The sequence below is a fragment of the Xyrauchen texanus genome, chromosome 9, assembly GCF_025860055.1.
Source record: "Xyrauchen texanus isolate HMW12.3.18 chromosome 9, RBS_HiC_50CHRs, whole genome shotgun sequence".
NCBI lineage: Eukaryota > Metazoa > Chordata > Actinopteri > Cypriniformes > Catostomidae > Xyrauchen > Xyrauchen texanus.
Window position 1 is genome coordinate 44206924 of NC_068284.1, and position 10510 is coordinate 44217433.

The 10510-nt window shown below is 37.6% G+C and overlaps 1 long non-coding RNA gene across 1 annotated transcript; it reads right to left on the minus strand.

Annotated features, from left to right (window-relative positions):
• Positions 1-1733: 1733 nt before the first annotated feature.
• LOC127649077 (uncharacterized) lies at positions 1734-2330 on the minus strand. Its single transcript, XR_007971256.1, has 3 exons — positions 2160-2330; positions 1920-1960; positions 1734-1787 (listed from the first exon to the last, which is right to left on the minus strand). It is a non-coding gene; the product is annotated as an uncharacterized LOC127649077 (long non-coding RNA).
• Positions 2331-10510: the final 8180 nt, after the last annotated feature.

Here is a 10510-nt window from a genome sequence, read left to right on the forward strand (position 1 = left end):
TGTAAGTTGCTCTTATTCTTTCTTGTCCTCAGTGGCCTTTAAAGGAAACGCATACATGTAAATAGCGTAAAACAGATGTAGAGGCCATTTCATACTAAATTAACAATTGTATTTCAAATAGTAATACATTCATAATCTGAACAGTCAGTTTGTCAAAGATCACCTACTATTAATGAAGTTTCACTGTACTGTAGATCACTTCATAATCACGGTCAGTTGGATATCGCTGAGAATGAAATAAAAAGACAGAAGACAGATGAATTTCAATAAATGAGTAATTAAAAGCATAGCACCCACTTATGTATTTTTTGTAGGGCTGTCAATCGACTACAACTTTTAATCGAATTAATTACATGGTGTCCCGATTAATTAATTGCAATTAATCGCATATACAAATATTTGCTGAGAAAGCCCCTCATATAACAATAATTCAATATATAATGATTATACATATTTATATCAATATATAATTATACATAGTTATCTTTAAATATTTAAAAATATATATATATATATATATATATATATATATATATATATATATATATATATATATAAAACAAATTCAGATAATTAAACTGCATTACATTCTTGTGGCTTAAGAGTTAGTCATTGATAAGACAAAAAGTGGTTTTAGAATACAATGTATTGTTTACTACCATATTATTGAACATAAGCCAATCATTGACACACAGTTCACAGCAATCCATTTCACAAGTGAATTTGTCAATCAGTTTTTTTTGTCAAATCAAATTTATTATGAGGTCTTGTTTAGGGACCCGTCAATGAACATCTGACAATCAGATATTTTTTTAAATGAATGCTTACAAAACTTTTACATCTAGAGCCAAGAGGTATATTAAAACAAACAAGTCGAGTAAGGACAACTCCAAAATAAATGAAAAAATGTTTCCGCCTGCAGACCACAAAATTTACAGAATATATTGACATCACAATTAAATCTCTCTACAAGAAAATAATTAGTGGGGTAGTACTTATAAATAAGTTTGAAGGAAATTTATTTGATTTTATTTGTGATTAGATATTTATGGGGTAATTTCCAAATTTCGCACCATCTCAATCCAGCCACACCCTGCGTCAGACGTGCTTGTGTAGCGTCTCGGGTGTGTTGCATCATAAACATAAAATGTTTAGGTCACTGTGTCAAGTTAAATATAGTTTAATACTCAATCTTTAAACACATCTTGAGATCCCTTAGATCGCATTTTCACACCTACTGAAGTGTTTCTTCACTGTATAAACTGTGTGTTGCTCATACAGCTGAAGTTTCACTTACTGCCCTCTACAGTAAACAGGTGGTTCTACAAGCTTGCATTTCTCAGGAATCTTCCTTATGGTCTGGGGGAAGTGCGATTAAATGCGTTAATTTTTTTAACGCATTATTTTTGTAAAATTAATCGCACTGAATTAACGCGTTAAATCGACAGCCTTAATTTTTATGCTAAAATATTAATTTTATGTACAGCAAGGCTGTAACAACATAGTTGGGTAGTATTTTAAGAATCAGCCATTAAAAAAATAATTGGGGTTGCAAAACATGATTTCTTCATTATCTCTTGTCAGTTTAATCTTTTGAGATAATCTGTTTTATATATCATTATATTAAAATTCCACACTGGTTCCAGGTGGTTGTTCATGCCTGAAGTAGCATTGATGTTAGTTACCAACAATGCACTAATGCTTACAATGGAGAACTGGTCTTGGTCTAGTTCGGCATCCTTTCCTTTCTTGAAGACCACTGTGTCATAGTAGAGATGACCCTCTGTCTGTGCAATATTAGAGAAAACATGGAACTGTAAATGATTATTCATATAGTGTAAGTTAAAAAGCTTACTATGGAAATTACATATGTCTGACATGCAGATATTTCATTTTAAAGTGCTGCTGTTTAGACACACCATTGAAGTGGCATCGGGTGCTTGTGTGAGCAAAGCTCCATCTTAAAAAAAAGAAGACTTCTATTATAATACAACAAAGAAAAACATTCTTATTCAAAGTACACAAATAGCTTGAGGAAAAACAAGTGTCATTCATGGTGACTAAAATGTGAGAATGCAATAAATCCTGTCAAATCAGATTTTTGGGGAATCAACCATGTAGTACTTGTTTGAATTGAAAATATAAATGTGAGAACTGACTGTGTTTGCGTTTGATCCTCCAGGTTAACACCATGAGTAGCAGAAGTAACGCCCCGGAAATCCATAGTGGTAAAATCCAATTCCTGAGCTCAGACGAAGTGTCAGGAAAACATTTGCTGTCCTCTTCATCGTGTCTTGCCATTTGGTGGTTTTCACATGTAGATTTTTATATAAATGGGATATTTAAAATTATTAAAGAAATCCTACAACATGTTAATACTGATCAAGGTCTTTAAAAATGTCAATATGTGGCAAAAGCTTTCTTCTTCTAATGACATTTACTAACATATTTGGCAAACACTTTCCAAAGCAATTTACAGAGCATTAATGTATAAATTTATCAGTAAGTGTCTTTGATGTTGCTAGCGCTATGCTTTAGAGTGCAACAGTCGGGTTGTGGAAGTCAAAATCACATTCATTTTCTCCACAGAGGAGCTGGTTTTTTACTGATTTCCTACCTTAAGACCTACCGTGAGCTGCAAGGTTTTTAATGGAAGGTATATGCTTCTGCTGAAGCCATCGGTCCACATTATTTATACTTCATAAAAAAAAAAACTGTGTTTAATAGATACATTTGTAGTTATAAAATGATGCTGTCACTGCAGTGAAAACCACCAATCGGAAAGTCGCAGCAAACAAAGTGTGTGAAAACAGCTCAGCAATGACCGCCCACTTCAATCTGCGAATGATGCAATCGAGACGTTTCCGTGTCTCAAACAAAGTGTATTTTGAATAATTTGCAATAAACATAAAGACTTGTGCTGTCAGTCGATTACATTTTTTAATAACGATTATTCACACAATTTTTCATAGTTTATCGTGATTAAATCGCAGATTTGAAAAGTGCTGAAATTTCACTCTATATACTGTATACTTCTTTCCCTGTCAAAATACATTTATTTCCTTCTTAGCAAAGAACACAATGATCTATTAACACTTTCCAAACAAAGCCTCCCACAGTATAAAGATAGAAATACACTAAAATAGCACCAATTCAATTAACAATAAATGTTTCCCAAAGTTTAACTGGGAGTTTGACTAATTGAATGAACTAGTCCACACATAAGTTGCATTTTCATTGCATTAAATCTCTTAAACTCGTGTTAACTTATTATTTAGCTCTATAAAAATTATATTAACAATATATAATTACAATCAATAATACAATAATATTAATATACAATATACAACAATAATACAATATACAAAGTATAATCAACAACTTTATATTAATAGCTTTATATTTTTTTACATTGTTTTTAATTTGATTACGTCATTCGCAATGCTTCATTTGATTGTAGTTCTTTCCCTCATAAAAATAACAGTAAGTACACAGTTTTGTACCTTTGTCTTTTGGTAAAATATTTTATATATGTTTTTGCTTCAAAAAACTCTTTCTGTAATACTGTGATTCATCTTTGGTTGGATGGTTTGTTTCATGGCTTAAAACTCTTCAATTAAGGATTTTATGAAATCTCCATGGAAAAAATGAATGGGAAAAACAATTTGTAACACTTTATTTTACAGTCCTGTCCTACAGGACGTGCTATAGTATATACTACAGTAATTACAAGGTACTAACATTGAACTTTACCATAATCTTAACCCATATTAAGTACTTTTGGTTACTGTAAAGCAGATTAAGGGAAAGGAGGTGAGAACCGGCTTGACAATATAAATAATAGTTTAATGAAGAAATAAACCAAAAGACACAAACATAAACACACGACAGACAGCTGCCCGTAAACAATCTCTCTCTGTCGCACCACCATCCGCAGTCGGCCTTTATCCCTCTCAGAGGCTTAATTAGCCTGATAAGGGTATGTATAATCACAACCCGGCCCTGCCCTCCACCCTTTAAAAAAATTACAAAATTTAAAAGAGTGGGAAAAGGGCAATTCGGAGTGGCAGTGGGAGAGAGAGGAGAGAGAGATGGAAAAAAATAATACGTATTAGCCAGTTCTCCGATACGGCGTAGCTTGGTCCTCGGCCACTCCTCCACCCTCTAACGGATGACAGCCGCGCCTCCCTGGGCGGATCGGAGGCAGTCCTCCAGCCCCTGGCGGACGAAACGCCCCGCCGTGTTCTCGGGGAACAGAAGGGGTCTCCCCCACCCCTGGCAGCGGTTCTCCCGCTCCAGGCGGTTGGCAGCAAGCCCCTCCTTGCTCGCAGTCGGCGATCTCAGACCCGCCACGTTTCAGCGGCTGGTAGGGAACTCCTCCGCCCCTGACAGCGGCCCAAGCCCCTTCTCCCCTCGCGGTCAGCGGTTGTTCCTCCGATTCCAGGCGGTCGGGCTCTTCCGTCCCCCGGCAAATGGCCGTGGCTGCTCCATTGGGGTGGATGGTAGTGGCGAGAACTCTACTACGGCGTATCCCTCCTCCTTCCCGGGTCTTCGGCACCAGTGTAAAGCAGATTAAGGGAAAGGAGGAGGCGAGAACCGGCAATATAAATAATAGTTTAATGAAGAAATAAACCAAGACACAAACATAAAAACACGACGGTCAGCTGCCTGTATACGATCTCTCTCACTGTCGCATCACCATCCGCAGTCGGCCGTTATCCCTCTCGGAGGCTTAATTAGCCTGATAAGAGACGAGGTATGTATAATCACGACCTGGCACAGTAGTAACAGTTACCTAATATTTATTTGTACTTTCTTGGCTAAGTACACTGTAATAGTCGGACTGTAAAATAAAGTGAAACCAAACACTTCCACAACCAAGCCGACTAATTAAGTGGGCAGACACTGTTTACAACATTTAGGGTGAGGTTTTGAGACATGATTAGTAATTTGTTTGGTTACATTAATACAGTTTTTAAAGAATTACTTACGAAACAGAACAGACATTATCTGAGCCTCTATCATTTTCATCTGAGATTGAAGACAAAAAGCAGCAGATAACAGACAGTCATCAAATTACACATGATAAAAAAGCAAAGGGAAAAATTTGGTTCTCAAATGTAGTATAACCTTAAAAGCATACCTGTCAACATTTGGGTACCAAAATCCGGGAGACCTTTGATTGGGGTGGGGGTCTGGATGGCAGAGGCAGTCTAAATACATACAAATTGTGCCATTGTGATTTCATGTGGTGAGGTTTCCCACCGTGTCCGATATTAAAATCATTATTGTTGATATGGCTTCGATATATGAAATACAATTATTAAATTTACATGTATATTTAGTTTTTTCCGCCGGAGCACAAGCTGAGTCTTCTCCCATCTACCATTGATGCTTGATTCAACTTCCCGCGTCTACTACCTGCGCAGATATCAACAGCGCAACTGGGTTTTGGTTGCCAAGTTGATGTCACAAATGGGTTGAAATTTGTATGATGAGTCGATTGTATGAGTAGGATGCGTTTCATACATGATCTAGCAACTGGACAACCTTGGAATAATAAATACATCGATATATGATTATTCATATAACGAGGTTTGGCCCATACAAATTACGGGAGTTTCCCGGGAGAAATAACAAAGGGAAGGGGCTTGGGAGATGGGTGTGAAATACGGAAGAGTCCCGGGAAAAACGGGAGTGTTGACAGGTATGCTTAAAAGGTGACGTGTGCCATTTCTGTGACACTAGCAACAATTTTGCTATTAATTTTGGTGTCTTAGTGTAACATAAATGTCACTTTTCACCTTTGAGAACACCCAAATGCATTGCCTCAAATGCTTACATGTGCAATTAGATGTATTTTCCCTTTCAACAAAGACCTGAACAGGAACCTGCAGATCTCCTACAGAGCACCAGTACCAGCCAGAATCACTCTCTGTCAGTCCAGTCATCATCACAGTGAAGGATTCTCTTCCATCATCACTGATCTGGACTGATGAATTATGGGATGTGTCAGTCCTCCCCACTGTATAACATTTCTCATCTTTGAGTCTGCACCACTGTTTGGGTTTATTCTTATATCCAGAACTGTAGAAACACTGGACACTGATATTACCACCTTCCTGTCCAGTTACACTGCTGTTCACCACAGAGAGATCAGGAACTGAACCCACAGAAAGAGAGAACAGTGCTTAAATGTTTTGTTCCAGTATCTAAATAGGTATCTTTGAAGCATAAAAATGCATATCATATGTTGAAAAAAAAAATGTGCTCCACAAAAACCCACATTACCTATTTTAACTGTTAAATACAATTTGCTTTTGTCATCTCGCTTGGCATGGCTACCAATCTCCACAGCACACCAGTGATATCCAGAATCAAATGTTGTCAGATTGTACAGATGCACTGTAAATATATTATTTGCTGGGTAATCAGTTGCTTGCCATTTCCCAGTTTTGTTTATATATGCTTTAATCTTGCACGATGGCCACAGCCTTCCTTCACACCAGTATTTTGGGTTTACTTTATACTGATCATCATATAGGCACGGGATAGTAACATTCCCTCCAGTTCTCACAATTACATGGTTCAGTGTCTTCATGCTCATAGTGCCTGTAGACAACAACAAAAATATAAAGAAGAACGCAAAATTGACTATAACAATACTAATTGAACCAAAATGTTTTTAATAGTCTTCTTACTATATATATATATATATATATATATATATATATATATATATATATATATATATATATACACTCACCTAAAGGATTATTAGGAACACCTGTTCAATTTCTCATTAATGCAATTATCTAATCAACCAATCACATGGCAGTTGCTTCAATGCATTTAGGGGTGTGGTCCTGGTCAAGACAATCTCCTGAACTCCAAATTGAATGTCAGAATGTGAAAGAAAAGTGATTTAAGCACTTTTGAGCGTGGCATGGTTGTTGGTGCCAGACGGGCCGGTCTGAGTATTTCACAATCTGCTCAGTTACTGGGATTTTCACGCACAACCATTTCTAGGGTTTACAAAGAATGGTGTGAAAAGGGAAAAACATCCAGTATGCGGCAGTCCTGTGGGCGAAAATGCCTTGTTGATGCTAGAGGTCAGAGGAGAATGGGCCGACTGATTCAAGCTGATAGAAGAGCAACTTTGCCTGAAATAACCACTCATTACAACCGAGGTATGCAGCAAAGCATTTGTGAAGCCACAACACGCACAACCTTGATGCGGATGGGCTACAACAGCAGAAGACCCCACCGGGTACCACTCATCTCCACTACAAATAGGAAAAAGAGGCTACAATTTGCAAGAGCTCACCAAAATTGGACAGTTGAAGACTGGAAAAATGTTGCCTGGTCTGATGAGTCTCGATTTCTGTTGAGACATTCAGATGGTAGAGTCAGAATTTGGCGTAAACAGAATGAGAACATGGATCCATCATGCCTTGTTACCACTGTGCAGGCTGGTGGTTGTGGTGTAATGGTGTGGGGGATGATTTCTTGGCACACTTTAGGCCCCTTAGTGCCAATTGGGCATCGTTTAAATGCCACGGCCTACCTGAGCATTGTTTCTGACCATGTCCATCCCTTTATGGCCTCCATGTACCCATCCTCTGATGGCTACTTCAAGCAGGATAATGCACCATGTCACAAAGCTCGAATCATTTCAAATTGGTTTCTTGAACATGACAATGAGTTCACTGTACTAAAATGGCCCCCACAGTCACCAGATCTCAACCCAATAGAGCATCTTTGGGATGTGGTGGAACGGGAGCTTCGTGCCCTGGATGTGCATCCCACAAATCTCCATCAACTGCAAGATGCTATCCTATCAATATGGGCCAACATTTCTAAAGAATGCTTTCAGCACCTTGTTGAATCAATGCCACGTAGAATTAAGGCAGTTCTGAAGGCGAAAGGGGGTCAAACACAGTATTAGTATGGTGTTCCTAATAATCCTTTAGGTGAGTGTATATGTATGTATGTATATATATATATATATATTATTATTTTTTTTTTTTTTTAATTTCCATTATTCATTTTAGGTATTGAAGTGTATTCTTCAATGCATTTAGGGGTGTGGTCCTGGTCAAGACAATCTCCTGAACTCCAAACTGAACGTCAGAATGTGAAAGAATGAACTTTGTGTGTTTTAAGTACATGTCAAATAGCTTTGATCTAAATGCTACAAAAGTAACTTTTTGCAGATTTATATGCATTTATAATTTATAGTGTTTTCTTACAGAAAAACGGAACAAAAATATTGATGAATAATCCTGTACCTCACAGATTTTTATCCAATAAAATGTTCAATAGAAAAAGTATGCACGTCCCCAAATACCACCTGCTTGCATCTATGCAGTCAAATAACTATGTCTGAACTTAACAGCACTGTGAAACAAGTGAAATATAATCTATACAACAAAGATGAATCGCATAAATCACAAAACACATCATTAGGCATGAGAGGGAAAATCAATAAAACCATATAAAGAAACATTAACAGCTATACATGAACAAACACAAACAAGGTCATTTATAGGATCATAAAGACTCAACCGGATGGAAAGCGGATTTTGTGTCTTACCTGTTGTGCAAAATAAAAAGCCAAAGAGAATCAAAGGATGCGCCATGTGAGGGTCAGAAAGTGATTAAGAGAGAACCAGAAATGAACTATTCATTCCCTACCACTCTGAGTACATTCAGACAGAAATAATCAGTTCCTGTTTTTTGTACTTATTACATTTGCCATGATTAAAAGAGCTTAGCAGAAACACACACTTACAAACTGATATATAGGTTTCATCTAATGCAAGTTTTGGACCAACAAACATTGGAGTATTTGACACACTGGCCTAATAGAAGAAGAAAAAAGTCCCACTTTATAGGTTTCTTCAGAATCAGAATCAGAATGAGTTTTATTGCCAAGTATATTTACTCACACAAGGAATTTGTCATGGTGGCAGACGTTTCCAGTGCAAAGAGAATGCAATGTATATACATACATACATATAAACATATGCATATAGAGACAAACAAATAAATTAATTAACAATATATAACAGATAAAAAAAGAGAAATATACAATAGAGCAATAATGTTGTTTGAATATTATATGTACAGATATACAGTTGTGTGCAGGTGATGTAATGTATTGAAGAAGAGGTAGGATATGTTAAAGAATATAAATGAAATATGAATATAAGTAGGAATGGATGGATTGAATATTGCACATGGTTGTATTGACAAAATGAATGTATTTGGGGTAGTTTTAACTGTTCATGATGTGGATGTATTAAGGAAAAAACTGGCTGTTCTGCCATAGGGCAACAGTTTCAAAAAGGAAGTGTGCTGGGTGAATGGGGTCAAGAATGATTTTACCAGCCTGTAGAAAGGTTCTTAGAGCAGGGCAATGGAGGAGTCAGGAGACAATGATGCAGGTTAAAGGTCAGTTCTTTAATTAGCAGTTTTTCACACACACACACACACACACACACACACACACACACACACACACACACACACACACACACACACACACACACACACACACACACACATGTTGTGTTTCCATGTTTTATGGGGACTTTCCATAGACATAATGGTTTTTATACTGTACAAACTTTATATTCTATCCCCTAAACCTAACCCTACCCCTAAACCTAACCCTCACAGAAAACTTTCTGCATTTTTACATTTTCAAAAAACATAATTTAGTATGATTTATAAGCTGTTTTCCTCATGGGGACCGACAAAATGTCCCCACAAGGTCAAAAATTTCGGGTTTTACTATCCTTATGGGGACATTTGGTCCCCACAAAGTGATAAATACACGCTCACACACACACACACACGATGGTAACCGTCATTATAATCATAAAGCGTAATAAAAATGTAGCACACTCTCAGACACTCTGGCTGTTGGGCTTTTGGGTCACTCTCTTCCCCCTCTGATGCTCTGGCATGCCTTTAAGGTCTCCCTCCGCCATCACTATAATGAGAGACAGGTGTGAGATAATTATGAGCCAGGTGACGAGCCTTACCGCTATCCATCTCCCCCATGCCACACAGCCCTTTTCATCACTCTAGATTTGTACAGTTCTAGCAGGGTGGGTAGAGGAGCACCAATAATCCTCTCAACAGTCCAAACTATTCTTTGAAGTCTTCTGATATCTGACTTGGTACCAAACCAGACAGTTATAGAAGTGCAGAGGACTCAATGACTGCTGAGTAGAACTGTATCAGCAGCACCTGTGGCAGGTTGAACTTCCTCAGTTGCAGAAGGAATTACAACCTCTGCTGGGCCTTTTCAACATTGAGTCTAAGTGGGTCTCCCATTTCATGTCCTGTGAGATGGTAGTGCCCAGGAACCTGAATGACTCCACTGCTGCCACAGTGCTGCTCAGAATGGTGAGCGGGGTTAATGTTAGGGTGTTCCTCCTAAAATCATCTCCACTGTTTTGAGCGTGTTCAGCTCCTGGTTGTTTTGACTGCACCAGAT